Below are 17,074 nucleotides of genomic sequence, written 5' to 3' on the forward strand. Positions count from 1 at the left end.
CTCTGCTAATTAGCCCTCACTGTATTTTTATTCAGTTTGAATGAACTAGCATTTAGAACTTAAATATAATTTATAACCTTTCCGGAGTAGCCATCTTACAATCATGTGGTGGCAATTAATCTGACGATTATTAATGACCCTGGATGCATATAACCTTAATTAAAAATGTTCTTTGTCATAGAAAAATGAGAGTAATAAGAAACAGTAGAATTCCAATGAAGTTTTAAAAGTATTTTGAAAAAAAAAAGAATATTTTAACAATTTGCATTGGTTCCTTCATTAAAATAAGGAAAGCATCTTTAAGAAATAATATTTTAGGTGTGTATATAAATAAAATATGTATATATACATATGTGCATATATATGTACACCATGTAGGTACCCATATTAGCAAAGAGATAAATCTATTTGCATTTGTGTATAGCAAAAAGTTGTGTTCCAATAATGTTGTGGATGAATAATAAATAAATATCTGCATAAAATTAACTAGGCTTTTCTAATTGAGGAATGCTGCTATCTTTGGATTCCTGACCTAGCATTTAATGGGAAATTGAAAAAAGGAAAAGAAAAATAGACCAGATGGTTACCTCCACCAAAAAAAAAAAAAAAAAAAAGGGAAGAAAGGGTAATCCTGAGTTCGTCCTAGAAATGAACAGTGTGACTCACTTTAATAAAATTTATTAACAGTTGTGCTATATTCTCTCAGTGTCCACAGTTTTGAAGTAAGCCTAGGATTTTTTGAGAAGTTAAGTGAACCTATGTCAGTCAAGTACTTATAATGGACATAGATCAGTCCTGGGTTCTTTATTAAATCCATGAAGAAGTGAAACAATCTTCTGTCTTATAAAGTGCTTATAACTTTACAGAACGATGACTAACACTCATATACATGTGAATGAAGTAGACAAAAACATTCTAAACAGATCTGGTGCTGTAAGAGGTCAATTTTCTTCCTATAATCCAGGTTGTGAGTTGTGTAATGCAAAGTAGTATTCTCCTTCAGTTATCTAAACACAGTAGAGAAGGTAATAAAAGAAGTTGATTTTTAAAAACCCAACAGAAACACTGATTAAATTTAAGTTGACATTTTCTAAAAACTAAGATGCACAGATATATTTAAGATTCCACTAATCAAATTTTGAGCATGGTAATATTTAAATATTTACATTATAGTTTTGCTAAATTTTTCTTTCCTAAAGTAGTGCCCTAGACAACTATTTAAGACTAAAAACAAAAATAAAGACAACAGAATTTTTATTAGTCAATCTCTTACTTTATGAGTGGGTAATAATTTTTTAAAGATTTTATTTATTTATTCATGAGAGACACAGAGAGGAGGCAGAGACACTGGCAGAGAAGCAGGCCCCATGCAGGGAGCTGGATGCGGAGCTCGATCCCAGGACCCCGGAATCACGTCCTGAGCCAAAGTCAGACGCTCAACAACTGAGCCACCCAGGTGTCCCTAAATATATTATATTTTAAGAAATACTGGATATAGCTTTAGAAATGACACCTATGATGATATCAAATAGAAATGAGAGAAGTTCTTATTAACACCCGCTCTACTTGCATATATTCATTATGATAATTACCAGCAGGATAAATTGATACTGTAGTTCTAACTGTTACCTCTGCAAGATCAACATTTCAAAAGAATCTTCAAATCAAACTTAATTTGGTTTACACTGCCCATATCTAAATGGTAGATCTAAGAGAACATGTGGAATAAATGAAGAAAGTATCCTTATTTCCAAGTCACTTATTTCTACACAAACGTTTATGAAGTCAGTTGGATTGTCACCCAAGAAACAATAAGACTGCTGAGTTTTTAACATTTTGATATGCTTAAAATCTCTTCCCTCCCTTATCAGAAGAGTTGAGGACCGATATTTTATTTACTTTCCTTTTTTTAATAATAAGTTTATTTTTTTATTGGTGTTCAATTTGCCAACATACAGAATAACACCCAGTGCTCATCCCATCAAGTGCCCCCCTCAGTGCCCGTCACCCAGTCACCCCCAACACCGAGCCCTCCTCCCTTTCCACCACCCTAGTTCGTTTCCCAGAGTTAGGAGTCTTTATGTTCTGTCTCCCTTTCTGATATTTCCTACCCATTTCTTCTCCCTTCCCTTCTATTCCCTTTCACTATTATTTATATTCCCCAAATGAATGAGAACATATAATGTTTGTCCTTCTCCAATTGACTCATTTCACTCAGCATAATACCCTCCAGTTCCATCCACGCAGAACTCAACGAAATCGAGACCAGAAGAACTGTGGAACAGATCAACAAAACCAAGAGTTGGTTCTTTGAAAGAATTAATAAGATACATAAACCATTAGCCAGCCTTATTAAGAAGAAGAGAGAGAAGACTCAAATTAATAAAATCATGAATGAGAAAGGAGAGATCACTACCAACACCAAGGAAATACAAACGATTTTAAAACCATATTATGAACAGCTATACGCCAATAAATTAGGCAATCTAGAAGAAATGGATGCATTCCTGGAAAGCCACAAACTACCAAAACTGGAACAGGAAGAAATAGAAAACCTGAACAGGCCAATAACCAGGGAGGAAATTGAAGCAGTCATCAAAAACCTCCCAAGACACAAAAGTCCAGGGCCAGATGGCTTCCCAGAGGAATTCTATCAAACGTTTAAAGAAGAAACCATACCTATTCTACTAAAGCTGTTTGGAAAGATAGAAAGCAATGGAGTACTTCCAAATTTGTTCTATGAGGCCAGCATCACCTTAATTCCAAAACCAGACAAAGACCCTACCAAAAAGGAGAATTATAGACCAATATTCCATGATGAACATGGTTGCAAAAATTCTCAACAAGATACTAGCCAATAGGATCCAACAGCACATTAAGAAAATTATTCACCATGACCAAGTAGGATGTATCCCTGGGACACAAGGCTGGTTCAACACTCGTAAAACAATCAATGTGATTCATCATATCAGCAAGAGAAAAACCAAGAACCATATGATCCTCTCATTAGATGCAGAGAAAGCATTTGACAAAATACAGCATCCATTCCTGATCAAAACTCTTCAGAGTGTAGGGATAGAGGGAGCATTCCTCGACATCTTAAAAGCCATCTATGAAAAGCCCACAGCTTCATTTACTTTCCAAATTTTGTAGATATTGTTATTATCTGTCACTTGCATAGCAGTTCTAGAAACAAACAGGTAGTCGCTTTTTTTTTTTACCAGAATTGCCAGTTCTGTCATCAAATTACCTTGTTTAATGATTGATCATCACTTGCATGCTTAGAATGTTATTTTTCTCTTCCTAATCTTCACATAACTAAGGTGTGTGTGTATGTGTGTGTGTCTGTGTGTGTGTGTGTGTGCGGGTGTTGTTCTTTATATTCTAACATGTCAATCCTTTTATGGTAATATATTTTCCTCTACCTACTTTTCCATTTCCCATTACATACTAGGCCAAGAATAAGAAAATAGACTTCTCCAAAAACATTGGAATTTTTAGAAAATTTAGCAAATCAATTTTGATTAGAGACCCCAGTAAAAAAAAAAAAACAAAAAAAACAAAAAAAAAAACAGCCTCCCTTGTGCAGTTTATCAATTAATACTGAAGATGCATTAGCTTTGACTTACAATAAAAGAATATTCTTCTATAGAAAAGCTTCTTTATATATTCATTAAGTTGTTTTTAAAATTATGTTTTAAAAAAGTAATACGTTTAAATCTTTCCAGGTGTCAGACACAGTTGAATTGTAACAGAATATGGCCTATGGGGCTTTTTCCCTTTCAAAGAGATGTGAAGGAGAAACCTTTTAACAGGTGTCTCATGAAATTTGGCTCAGTAAGCCTGAGGTCTCTCAAGAGTCTGCAGTGTTAAGAGAAGTAGAATACTGATGGAGAAAAGAAGGAGGGAGGGAAGAAAAAGTAAAACTGGAGCTTACATGCCTGTCAGCTCTCATAAAGGAAATAATAGCTCGACAATGTGTGTGTGATCAGACGGCAAAATTTACTAAGGATCTTTGATTTAGTTATTTTTTAAATTTCGTTATTTTTAATTGTATTGTCTTGCATCATAAATCATTCACAAAAGTTAAAATAAATTTTAAAATATACATATTATCCCCTTCCTTATTAGAGTAGAAGACTTCCCTTCTCCACTCCCTCCCCTGTACAATTATTAAGTTAAATGGTCCATATGTATCATCACCCTTGGGGAAGATCCATTTTTATGGAACGATCTTCATCTTGACCCACTCAGTAAAAATTGAATTTTACTGTATTATGATTCACATTTTATGGGCATAGGAACTAAAGAGCAATTACGTCAAGCACCTTACAACAACTGCTGCAAGTGTGACTAGAAATCAGGTCCCTTTATTATGATTTATATATTGGAATTATAAAGAGAATACATAGCATAAATGTTTATAATATATTACAGATACATAAAATAGGCTAATTCATCATGGATGAACTGCTCATGGTGATGTAGAACCACAATGAAAACACAGGGCCTCCTGGAGGGAAACTATGTATTCATTGTTTCTATCATAGTCCAGCTTTGGGGCTGATTCAAGAAGACATGCTGCTTAAAAAGTTTCAGTGGTGCTGATGAGAAAATCTAATATTTATGACACAGAAGTGACTTTCCTATTTTTTAAAAATATATTTCTAATACTTAGACCAATGTTTCCTCTATTATTTGTACTCCATGCACACTGGTTAAATACATAAATACATCATCAACTCATTCTTTTTTGTTCTTGCTAGAGTATTGAACCACCAAGTAGAAAGCATGATCCAGAGTGCTCTCTTTCCAGCCATATCTCCATCCCCCTGCCCTGTGGTGCTTCCACACACTACCTCTCATCTAGCCCAATATTGTGATGATATCATGCAGTATTCTTTTTTAATGAAATCTGAACATGGCTGTGTTGGAGGAGCTAATTGAAAGGACACGACCAGCAGTTGACCCTCAATCTGGACCTGGACAATAGGAGTTTCCTCAAACTACCTTCCCCTGTGCTTGGACCATGTGCTACACTTGTCTTCCCTGCACTAGAAGGATGCAACCCAAGGACACAACCTTGAGAGAGCAGTGTGTTTGCACCATCTGGATGGTAAACATAACTGAGTCCAGTTAAGGCCTCGATATAAACTTCTAAGATTTTGGCAGGTAGGTGTGGAAATCTCTTGGTCCTGCAACTGCCTAAGACAAGCTTCATATGTAAGTTCTCTTACTCTTTGAAACCTGTCACCTATCAATCTAGAACAACATGCCTTTTTCCTCAGTATCTCATTGCCATGTTTTTATAGGTCCAGTTTGCAAACTGATACATTGATTAAGAAGAAAGAGAAAATATATTGATAATACTAATAATTGGTATTCATAACATGATACTTTATTATAGTAAAGCCCAGATCATAAAATTGTTTCTTACTAAACACAAAAATCTAAAAAAAAAATCCCATTAATAAGCACATTTCTTTGTAAGAAGATTATTTTATCCCAAAATAGTGGTAACAGCAATAAAAAAAAATACATGCAAATGTCCACTAGAACAAATTAGAGCCATGGTAAGTAATTTAAGTTATGACTCAATATTCAAAAATCTATTTTAAAATTATAACTCTTTTGGAGTTTTGTTATTGTCTATAGTTCACATTGCCATTTATAATATTTTAATGTTACTTTCAACAAAATAATATGAACTATACTAATAAGAATAGACCTGCAATTAATTTTTGAAAAAAAAAAACTTTTAATGGTCATATATGAATACATTATATGTGTTTTCTTTCAGTGGATTAACCAACATTGTGAGACCTTTTTTCCCCTGAAGGCATATCCTGTGTGTCTTCACCTGAAGAATCACCCACTGATGCAATTAAATGAGGCCTTTGTTGCTTGACTAAGTGAAACACATACCAATGCTCAGTGAACAGGTTTCATCAGCTTAAGGAACTCATCGTTCAACACCTTCTACTGGTCTTACCATTATGCAGCTTTACCATCTGCATTATTTGGATACTGTAATAAGAGCAGTCTCTTGGGTGGTGAAGCTCATTAAAAGTTTTTAAGTTTTTATTCAAAAGGTTAGACTTTCAACATGTTTCTCAACAAGAGATCTCCACTAAATTAATTAAAAAAAAAAAAGGCACAGTCAGAGGATTCTATTTACATAGGGGGAAAATGAATACAATAAGGATTGAGAATTGTTCACAAATCTTTGGATTAGAGGAAAGCAGATGGAAAACTAGGCAGATGAATATGGGAAATTAAAATGACCAGGTAGGAAATAGTTTGAGGGTACTTTCAGGTGGGTGAAAATAGCATGAAACACAAAGTTAAGTTATTATTGCAAACAAGCAGGATTCGACTTCCCAGTCTCTGTGTCTTCCGCTGATATGCTCATCTGCTACCACCATGTCCTACAGAATTAAGTCTGCTTAGTTTCTAAGTCAAGATGAATGGGAGCCAAGGAGGAAGTGACTGCTTATCTGGCCCCAGTCAAATTACATTATAGGGTTTATCCCAACACAGTGTTGCTACTACTGGGTCACTTTTGCAGGTTTCCTGGCTGTAGATATAGAGTTTTTTTTTTTTTTTTTCTTATGTGGTTTGTCTTCTGCTTTAGTTAGTGGGGGTGTGCTAGTTTCCCAGTAAATGGGGGGCTTGTGGACATTCATCACTTCATTTATTTGGTAATTTACTAATAAAGTATTAATGAGCAACTACTATGTGGTAAGGTCTGTGCTAGGTGCTGGGAGATAGTGGAGAACAAGACACTGATGTGGCCCGTAAGAATGAGGTGGAGGGCAGCTGTCAGGAACCAGCATTTGTATATAGCATGAGAACAGCTGCAGCAGGGTTAAGCAGAAAAAGCAATGAGAACAACACGGATAACAAGAGCAAACCAGATATCTAATCCAATCAGGACATCAGGAGTGTGAGCTGAGACCTGGTGGTGTAGGAGGAATTTTTTAGGAAAAAAAGGAGAAATGAATTTGGGAGCTTTCTAGTGATACAGCATGTGCAGGAATACAGACATAAGTGAAATCATTTTATTCCTTGCTACTCATTGAAAGTAGTATGGAATTTGATGAGAAGGTGAGTGAGACAAGAGATGAGTGGGGGGAAAGAAAGATAATGCAGATCCATCATTAGAAATGGCAAAGAAGGGCAGCCCGGGTGGCTCAGCGGTTTAGCGCCTGCCTTCAGCCCAGGGCCTGATCCTGGAGACCTGGGATCGAGTTCCACCTCGAGCTCCCTGCATGGAGCCTGCTTCTCCCTCTGCCTCTCTCTCTCATTCTCTGTGTGTCTCTCATGAGTAAATAAATAAAAACTTAAAAAAAAAAAAAAAAAGAGATGGCAAAGAAAAATAAATCCAGAGGAAGGAAAGTGAGGCTTCCTTCATTCCAAAAGGCTGTTGCAGTAAGGGAGAATGCTCTGATCCCAGCATTGGCAGTGATCTCAAATAAAACAAAACAGAAAGAGGCTTCTTTTATAGGGCAGGATAAGCAGGGATGGCAGGGACTTTGAGGGGAAACTAGGCAGGTTGGGAGGAGCCAGCAAACAGCCTGCCTGGGGCAGTTCCACAGGAACTGTTGCTGCGCTCAGCCAGTTCTTGGAGTGAGCGTCTTCTGTACTTCTATGTCTGCCTCCAAGCCGAACCTTGGGGATGGGCCAAAGTCCAGAGGCCTGTAGGGAACACAGAGGCCTGACCAAAGCTCGGTCAAGCCAAGCCAGTGGGTAAGGAATGGACAATTGTGAACTGGGACAAGACTCAAGCAACCTGCCAGCCCATTATTTGCCAGCCAGTTTCCCTTGACACTAAGTCCTAGACTCCCATTTTTTGTTAGAGAACTCTCCAATTTGGAAGGGACTGGTTCCTCAGGCCTGGCACGCCATCATCTCGCTGCCCAAACTCTGCCAAAATTGGTTTGACAGGTTTGCATGCCCTTGTAACACACTGCATTGGAAACTGCAATACCTCGGGGCAGCCCGCCTCCCATCCACCCCTGGCCGGGGGGGGGGGGGGGGGGGGGGGGGGGGGGGGGGGGGGCAGCTTCCTTCAGCCTTCACTTGGAAAAGAACAGCCTGACTTGAGTCAGGTCAGGGGATTTCATGCTCAGAACAGTTTCTTATACTTCTCTGTAGCTCTCTGTATTTTCAAATTACTGTATTTTGTGCAGTTTGGGGAGCCTTGAGCAGGATTCTTTCCAGATGCCAAAATTATTTCAGGATTAGCAATTATAACAGCAGAGATTATTGAATGCATTGAAATGTGATGATTTCATATTTTTATATGCATTTTGCATATAGGTCCAGACTACGGCTGGAAAAAATATCCAGAAAAATGCATGTTAGTCCAGTCGTGTTTCTTCACATTATTTTTAAAATCTTAATTATTCGGATTAGGTATGTGTCTTTTTAAATTTTTGTTGTTGTTGTTATGTACCGTGAAGTCACATTTTGTCCAAACCTCAGGCTAAACCCCAGGACAAGATATTCAAATTCTGATATTTAAAAAAAACATAACTTGCAATTTTATTCTTATTTTTGAAAGAAATAGCATTTTACAAAAGTCAGGTCTAATTCATTTAATTAATTAAAGTCTAATTTAATTTTTATAATTTTAGCAAGGTTCATCTCAAGTAAAAAAAAAACAGAAAACAAAACAATGACAGAATAATAGGCCATATTTTTAAAAATTCAGTTTTATTACTGCACACTATGGCTAAACTAGGCTAACAAAATATTGCCTAGCAGAGGGAAACAGCTTTAATGATCAAGTAAGAAAGAATCGTAATTAGCTCTGAAAAACTTTTACATTATTAATTTGCTTAGCAAACCACTTTTTTGCAAAGGAAAAAAAAAATCTCTTCTCAGTCTTTCACACTCCTTATCCCTGCAGTTAGGAGTTCCAGATACTTTGCCAATTCAGTTATCTCTGACACACTGACATATCATACAAAAATGGGCAACCTAAATGTCGATTTGTTGCAATTATGAATAAGAATAGCTGATAGTTTTCTTGTCTTTTTGTTTGATCTTGCTCAGAGTAAAAGAGTGTATTTATTTATTTATTTTTTTTACACAAAGGTTGTAGAAGTAGTGGTTACAGAACTTCCAGAGAGGAAGACACTTGAGGACAGAAGCCAGGACAGAGGTGTTATTTCCAAGGCCAAAGACAAAGAGGAGGCCAGTTGTCAAAGGCAAGGGGAGAGCCCAGGCCTGATCCACAGCAAGATCGGCAGACAGGGGGGACTGGAAGTGGCTGCTCTTAGTGACATCTCTATCCTAGCTGCTGTCTGCTTTTACAACCTCATCTTCAGCACAGGATGAGAGGAAGAGGGAAGAAACATGACTGGAGGTGATATGATTAATATTTCAAATTGTAACATAGAAGGGGCTCCTTTCTGTGTGATCCTTATAAAGCCACTACTCAATAGATATTAAAAGCAAGCCACATACATCCTTTATGTTGTCTGGTAGCCATATTTTTCAAAATTTAAAGAGAATAAATTTATCTTAAGAATGTATTTCATTTAATTCAACATATCGTAAAATGTTATCTGTTTAGTGTGTAATAAAAATTACTAATGGCATCTTATACCTTGTTTTTTGTTTCTTTCTGTTTTGTTTTGTTTTTATAATAAGTCTTTTAAAAGCTGTTGGTGTTTGGTCCCTGGAGGATATCTCCATTTGGACTAGCCACATCTTCTTTGCTTAGTAAGCCCCAGGACCACAAGCGAAATTCTCTCCTCCTCACTATGCTTTACATTGTGAGTCATTTCTGGGATGCTATTCAGTCAACTACTAAGAAACACAGCCAAGGTGAGACTGAAATTTGGTATTGATTAGCAAGTTAGTCAGCTGACCCCAAATTCTCTAGAATACTCTACATTGTATGATGACTGGTTTTCGAACTTTTCTGTGTGTGTTTTTTGTTTAAATTAAAGAAATATCTCATTGTACTTGTGAAGAGGCACTTTTCAAAACCTTTTATTTAGATCCTTGTAGACTCATTTCTCACATTCTCTCAATTTTTTTCTCAAGCTTAATTTTCTGCTAAAATATTCCAAAAAGTTTCTAATGCTATCTTTGTAATTGTTAATTATTTTGCATAAGGAATAGCACCTGTTCATGTGATTTTTTTTTCTTTGAGGATGGTGGGATTACTGATATTACTTAAACTATACGAATAATTCCATAAATTGTGAGTTCTTTAGTTTACTATAAGGAATTTATAATATTAAGGCAAATCATAGTTTAAAATTATCAAATATTTATTTATTTATTTTAAAATTTTTAAAAATATTTTATTTACTTATTTATTCATTCATGAGAGACAGAGAGAGAGGCAGAGACACAGGCAGAGACACAGGCAGAGGGAGAAGCAGGCTCCATGCAGGGAGCCTGATGTGGGACTTGATCCCAGGACTCTAGTATCACACCCTGGGCTGAAGGTGGCACTAAACTGCTGAGCCACCCAGGGATCCCAGATTATCAAATATTTAGAAATGGCAGAAGTAAAACCAGTGAATCACCAAAGAAGTAATTAGTCAAAGTTATTTTGCACACACCAAAAGCCAGTTTGCAGACCTGGAGGTCTCAAACCAAGACATTTAATGAGGTTCAGAAGTATAATGTTATAACGTAGCTCATATAGTGAGAAAGTGGAGAGTATTTATTATCTACAGTGATTGCTTATAACATTAGAATTTTTGTAAATAATAGGAAATTGTTCCATCGTTATTTCATCTTCACCTTGGGAAACATTTCAAGCTTTGCTTCTGATTTCCAGAGGCTTAAGCAAGAAATGATCATGGTTGAATTAGTCTTGCAAAATAAGCTAAATTAAGTTTTGTTCTTATGACTAAACTGGTTGTGTCTGTTCAGAGAATTCTCAAGGCTGTTCTCTCCTTGAGAGAGAAATGATTCTCCTTGAGAGAGAAATGACTGTGATTTTAAGAGGATGATACAGAACCTGTATCCCCCTAAGAAATTCTGTACCTATTTTTAAAGTTTATCTTCAAAGATAGGGCATTGAAAATAACCCTGATGATATGGGACAAGGAGTCATTGAACTGGATGGTCTATTTGCAGCAGCTTCTTTTGAGTTGTTTAAAGGTGTTAACAAATAAAGTGTTAGTGAGACATCATTCTTCCCAGTAATGTATCCAGCTTCAGTTCAGAGTCAAAGTAGAGAATCAATCTGCCCAAAGATGTTAATCATATCCTTCCTATTACTGCTTCAAGAGAATAAGAATTTGCCAGGAAGAATGCAGCAGTCAAGAAAGAAAAAAAAAAAAAAAAAGAAAAAAAAAAAGAAAAAGACAAAAGCATAGCAGAGATCTAGTGATTTTTCCCCTCCAAAAAATATTGTCTTCAATCTACCTGAAAAAGAAATATAGTAGTTGGTCGAGAGAAAGAGAGAAAGATTGATTCCTAAGTATCAGAACAGAATTACTGAATCAGATTCTCTTGAGATGGGGCTCTGTAATTTGCATTTTAAATAAGATTCCCAATTGATTCTTATGTGCTTTAAGTTTGAAAACCTCTAGCTAAAGAGCCTATTCAGGGGCATCATTCAACCATTTTTGCAGGTCCAGAGAGGGGTCTTAATTTAAGTAGGCAGCTGTAATTTGCAGAACACATTTGAGTTAACAAAAACTGATAATTGATTTTGTACTTACAGTACTTGAAGCATTTGTGTAATCAAAGACTACAGAATTCAATGGAGGCACCATGGCAGAGGGGTGTGTGGGGTGTCCCGGAAGAATTTCCAAAACCGAAGGTAAATATTTTGGTCAATCTATAATTCTTTAATAATATTATATTATTTCCCCCATCTCTTATCCCCTAAAATTATTCGTAACCAGAAAAAAAAAGATCTTAATATACAAATGGAAAATTGTGCCTGCTTAGTCAGTACTTGCTCATGGGAGACAACAGTTCTTCTCTTCAAGGAGTGCAGTATGGAATGCTTGGAAAGTTAAAAGAATTTCCTATAAATTCCTTCGGTGATACCTATTGTCCATGGAATTTAAAACAAACTGTTCTGGGGTGCCTGTTCTGGGTGCAGTCCGTTAGGTATCTAACTCAGTTTCAGCTCAGTTTGTGATCTCAGGGTCATGATCTCAGAGTCATGAACTTAGGATCATGAGATCGAGCCCCACGCCAGGCTTCACACTGTGCGGAGTCTGCTTAAGACTCTCTCTCCTTCTCTCGTTGCCCCTCTCACCAATGTGTACTCTCTCTCTTACTAAAATAAATAAATAAATCTTAAAAAAAATAAAATAAAACAAACTTTTCTAACTTTGATGGGTACTTCATACATTCAGGTCTCAAACTATCTTCCTAGATTTTCTCCTTATGCTTCTTCTCATAAATCCTATGTCTGCCTAGCTACACAGGGCTTAGCCAATCCCTAGCAATATCTTCATGCCTTGTTTTCTTCACTTAAATCATCTTTAAACAAACAAACAAACAAACAAACAAAAAACATAGGGCACATATTTAACAGTAGTGTGAATACACAAATACCAAAGAATTAAATAATTCTACAAAGATTTAATAGGATAAAAACAATCTTCTGTGATCCTCCTCCAACTTCCTACTCACCAGAGGCAACCACTTTGAACAATTTTGGCTTTCTTACTTTTGTTATGTTATATCTCTATTTTGGAATATTTAGATTATTTAGATTTTTTCACCTTATTCCTGGGAAAATAATGATTTAATACTTCTTCACAGCACTTATTTCAATGCCATCATTATTCAAAATACTTCTGCTCACCCATTTCTAGAAAAATAGTATCATGATTACAGATATACTCTCTATATTATGACTGTTTGCAGCAGAGACACAAACTGCACTGGGGCAACATTTATTTTCTTCCACAAGTAACACAAGTCACACCTTAATAGTTCAATGTAAATATAAATCACATATTCAAAACCATCAAGAATTATTACTCACTTTTGTGCATATTTAACATTATAGCAAATTGCCATGTCAAGAGTAACCATTATGTAACTTATGTTAGATATATGTAAATAATAGATAATAGAATGCCTCAGAACAAGGCTCTGAGTCATGCCGATGGCATTCAAATCTTGGACTCCCCACACACTGGCCGCCTGATTTAGACCAATTGTTTAATGTTCTGTTCCTCAGTTCTTTCATTTGTAAAATGGAAGTAATTGGACCAGTCAGATAGAGTGTTATGAGGATTAATCCAAACACATGCTTGAAACAGTGCTTAGCAGATAGTAAGCTGCAATATATTTATTATGGGTATTATACAAAGTTGGATAAGTTGTGTAGACATATATCTTTTAGGATGTGATACTAGCTTGTATGCTAATATAATAATGTCAGCACTTAATCTTGAAGAGATCATAATTTATAAACCGAAGAATACTCATTAATTTCCTGAAGATCTAACACTTGAATTCAGTATCTTTGTTTTTATAAGGAAGCTTTCCATCACACCTAAGGGGATGCACCACAACAATTGTTTAGAGGGCTTTGGAAAATTATCAGTAATGAAGTAAACCAATCCAATAAGACATATGGGCAAAAAAAATTGGGCGATGGTTTTTAATGTTATGAATGAAAATCTGATAGACTTTTCTTAATATATGTAAATAAATAATAAGATAAATATTAAAATATAAAAATTGTAAAGGAATTTAGATGTTTAAAATATATAAAAAGAAGACAGGAATGAGAGGAAAGGAGTTTATGTATTCTTTAGTCATTTCCAATTCATTGTAATTTCTAACTCAGTAAAGGACAGAAAAATACTTTCGTGGCTTTATACAGCTCAATAAATATATATGTATAGCTTTTGAGATCTGATATTTAAAATTCTAGAATCTAGGTCATATGCCTGTAGCTGTCATCAATGTTACATCGTAGAGATTGAAGGAAAACAGGTTTAATTACAGGAGGATGAAGAAATGGAATAATGTAATGTTAGAACTTGCAGCAATATTAGAGATCATTTAATACATATGCTGCATTTCACAGATAATAAAACCATGTCCAGAAAGGGTGATGGATATACCAAGGGTCATATTAAAATTTTAATGGAAATTCTGAAGCTCGTATGCAGTTAACTTGCATAATATTAAGGAATTGGTAGCAGAACTGGTTTCTTATTATATACTATTATACTTCAGCATTTCTAGAAATATCAAAGAAATGAAAATTTTCTGTGTAGATTATGACTTCTGGTTAGGATTGATTATGAGACAGTTGAAAACTTGAGTAGGCACCATGATAAATCCTCAGCAGTCACATGACGAAACTCTCTAGTGAACTGGATCATCTCTGCCTCCCGGTTTAATATCAACTCACATATGATGACCTCATATTCTTTCAGCTTATTGCCAGATTAGTGACACTATTAACATGTTATTCTTTCACAAGTACAATCAAATGGCATCTGACCATGTTTGTGATTTAGGTTCTCCCTCTACCTTCTTTAACACCCTTCTTCTGCTACCATTGTCCTCTCTCTATGCTTTTACTTTCAAGTTCTCTGAGTAAGGAACTGGAAGTTTTACCACTATTCAATAACCTTTGTGTGCAGAATTCTCATGCCTGCCCCTTAATTTATTGATACTCTGAGGAATATTGAACGGAGGAAAACTTCAGTTGCGGCCTGAGTGCAAACAATTGTGGCATAAGTTGAAAAAGTATGTGAGTATGAATAATTTATAACCATAAACATCATGGCTGCTTCCCAGAGAAAAGTTGATAGGTGTGAGAGAAGCTATCAGAGACTATGAGAGACAAGCTACATCTCAAGGATAATCTGACTCTCTATATTACTTGCTTTCTTTTCCAAACATAATCCCCTTCATACTACTAATCTCAGAAGCTATACACAACTTTATTATTATTATTAACATTGAAAGAATATTCAGAGTATGGGATCCAGGATAGCACTGTTCAAATCACTTTGCTTTTCAAAGTTTCATTCCTCCTTTGAAAAATAAGGAAAATAGGGGCACCTGGGTGGCTCAGCGGTTGAGCATCTGCCTTTGGCTTGGGGCATGATCCCCATCCCGGGATCTAGTCCTGCATTGGGCTCCCTGCATGGAGCCTGCTTCTCCCTGTGTCTCTTCTTCCTGTCTGTGTCTCTGCCTCTGTCTGTGTGTCTCATGAATAAATAAATAAAAATCGTAAAAAAAAGAAAAATAAGGAAAATAATAGCACTATCACATAAGATTACTGTAATTGTTAATTGAGATTATATAGAAAATATTTAGGAGCATCTGGGTGGCTCAGTCAGCTAAGTGTCCAACTCTTTCTTTCCACTCTGGTGTGATCTCAGGGTGCTAAGATCAAGCCCCATGTAGGACTCTGCACTGAGCATGGAGCCCTCTTGGGATTCTCTTTCTTTCCCTCTGTCTCCCCCTGACCACCCCACCCCCCAACCTCCCACTTGGACAGGGAGGTATTAAATAAATAAATAAATAAATAAATAAATAAATAAATAAATAAATAGATAGATAGATAGATAGATAGATAAAATAAGGGAAATGTCTAGAATATTTAGCAGGTAAATGGTAAGAACTCAATAAATGTTAATTATGATTTGATTTCATTTTATGTGATGTTCCTTTCATTGTATGTATCCTATATGCATATAATTCAATAAAATAACTCATCAGATTTTTTTAATAATGACCTTGAAATTCAGTATGAAATTATAAGTAATGAAGCAAAATTTAGATAGGTAATATAATGTAATATCTAAGAGCATGGATTTTAGTGAGATACATGTATAGGGTCAAGTCCTGGATCCTCCACTTATGACTTAAATGTTTGACAAGTGCCCCTCATATTTGAGGGGTTCATAGGATTTATTCAGTGATTATTAAACTCTTATACTTAAGAAACATGTATATACAAAATGCATAAAACAGGATAAATGCTTATGAAAAGCACAGAAGAGTGAAGAGTTCCTAAAGACTGGATATGTATTTTTTAAACTGAGTTTGGGATAAACCAAGGATAGACAACTGCAGCCTGTGTGCCAAATCCATCCAGCCTCAGTCTGTTTTTGTAAATAAGGAGTTATTGGAACATGGTCCATTCATTTACACATTTACACATTCCCTGTGGCTGCTTCTTCCCTACAGTGACTAAGTTGGGTACTGAACAAGAACCACATGGCTCACAAAGCCTGAAATGTTGATCTTTACAGAATTTTTTACAAATTCTGGAATAAAGGAAGGCATAATAAACTTGATTTAGTTCGTGTTAAGAGTAGGATAAATGAAAAACATCAAGGGAAAAGTTGTTTACAGTCAAATGGAGAAAACAAAGTGAATTTGAATGAGGACTGAGATAAATCATTATTTCTGACAATGGGTTCATTGTATTTTCACTTTCAGGAATATAAATGTATATTATTTAAAAACAAGGCAAGTACATTCAGAATTTAAAGCTATGGATTCTGAAACCAGACTGCCTTGGTTCAAACCTGATTGTAACTTACCCTGAAACCTTGGTCAAATTAATATCCTGTGCCTGAAATTCCTCGTTTGTAAAATTGGAATAATGATAAGATCACTCACATAAGATGTTAGTGAGTTTGTATATATAAATAAAAAAACTTCTGGCAAACTTGATATGCCAGATATTTCTAGCTTTATTTATATCAAGACACTTAATGACAGGGATAAGAAAGCCATTATTAGTGTTTTTTTCAATGATATTTAAATAATAGTAAGTCTCATTGAAGAGATTCAATGTTAATAAAGCTTTTCAGCAGTAATAGGAACCCAGTGGATTGGAGAGCTTCACTCCTGAGGCTAGGTCACTAATTTTTTTTATCTAATTTGATACAGTACTTTAAATAACACTCAATTAGCATAGCATGAACCTTAAGGAAAGAAAGAGACAAGGAAAATAAAATTCTTCTTAATACCCATTTTGTTTTCTTAAGAAGTTATGAGAAAGGTCTGGAATGGAATATTCTTCAAAAAGTTTGAGTTGAAGGGCACCTGGGTGGCTCAGTTGGCTAACAGTCTGTCTTCTCCTTTGGTC

The sequence above is a fragment of the Canis lupus genome, chromosome 2 (assembly GCF_048164855.1).
Source record: "Canis lupus baileyi chromosome 2, mCanLup2.hap1, whole genome shotgun sequence".
Classification (NCBI taxonomy): Eukaryota; Metazoa; Chordata; class Mammalia; order Carnivora; family Canidae; genus Canis; species Canis lupus.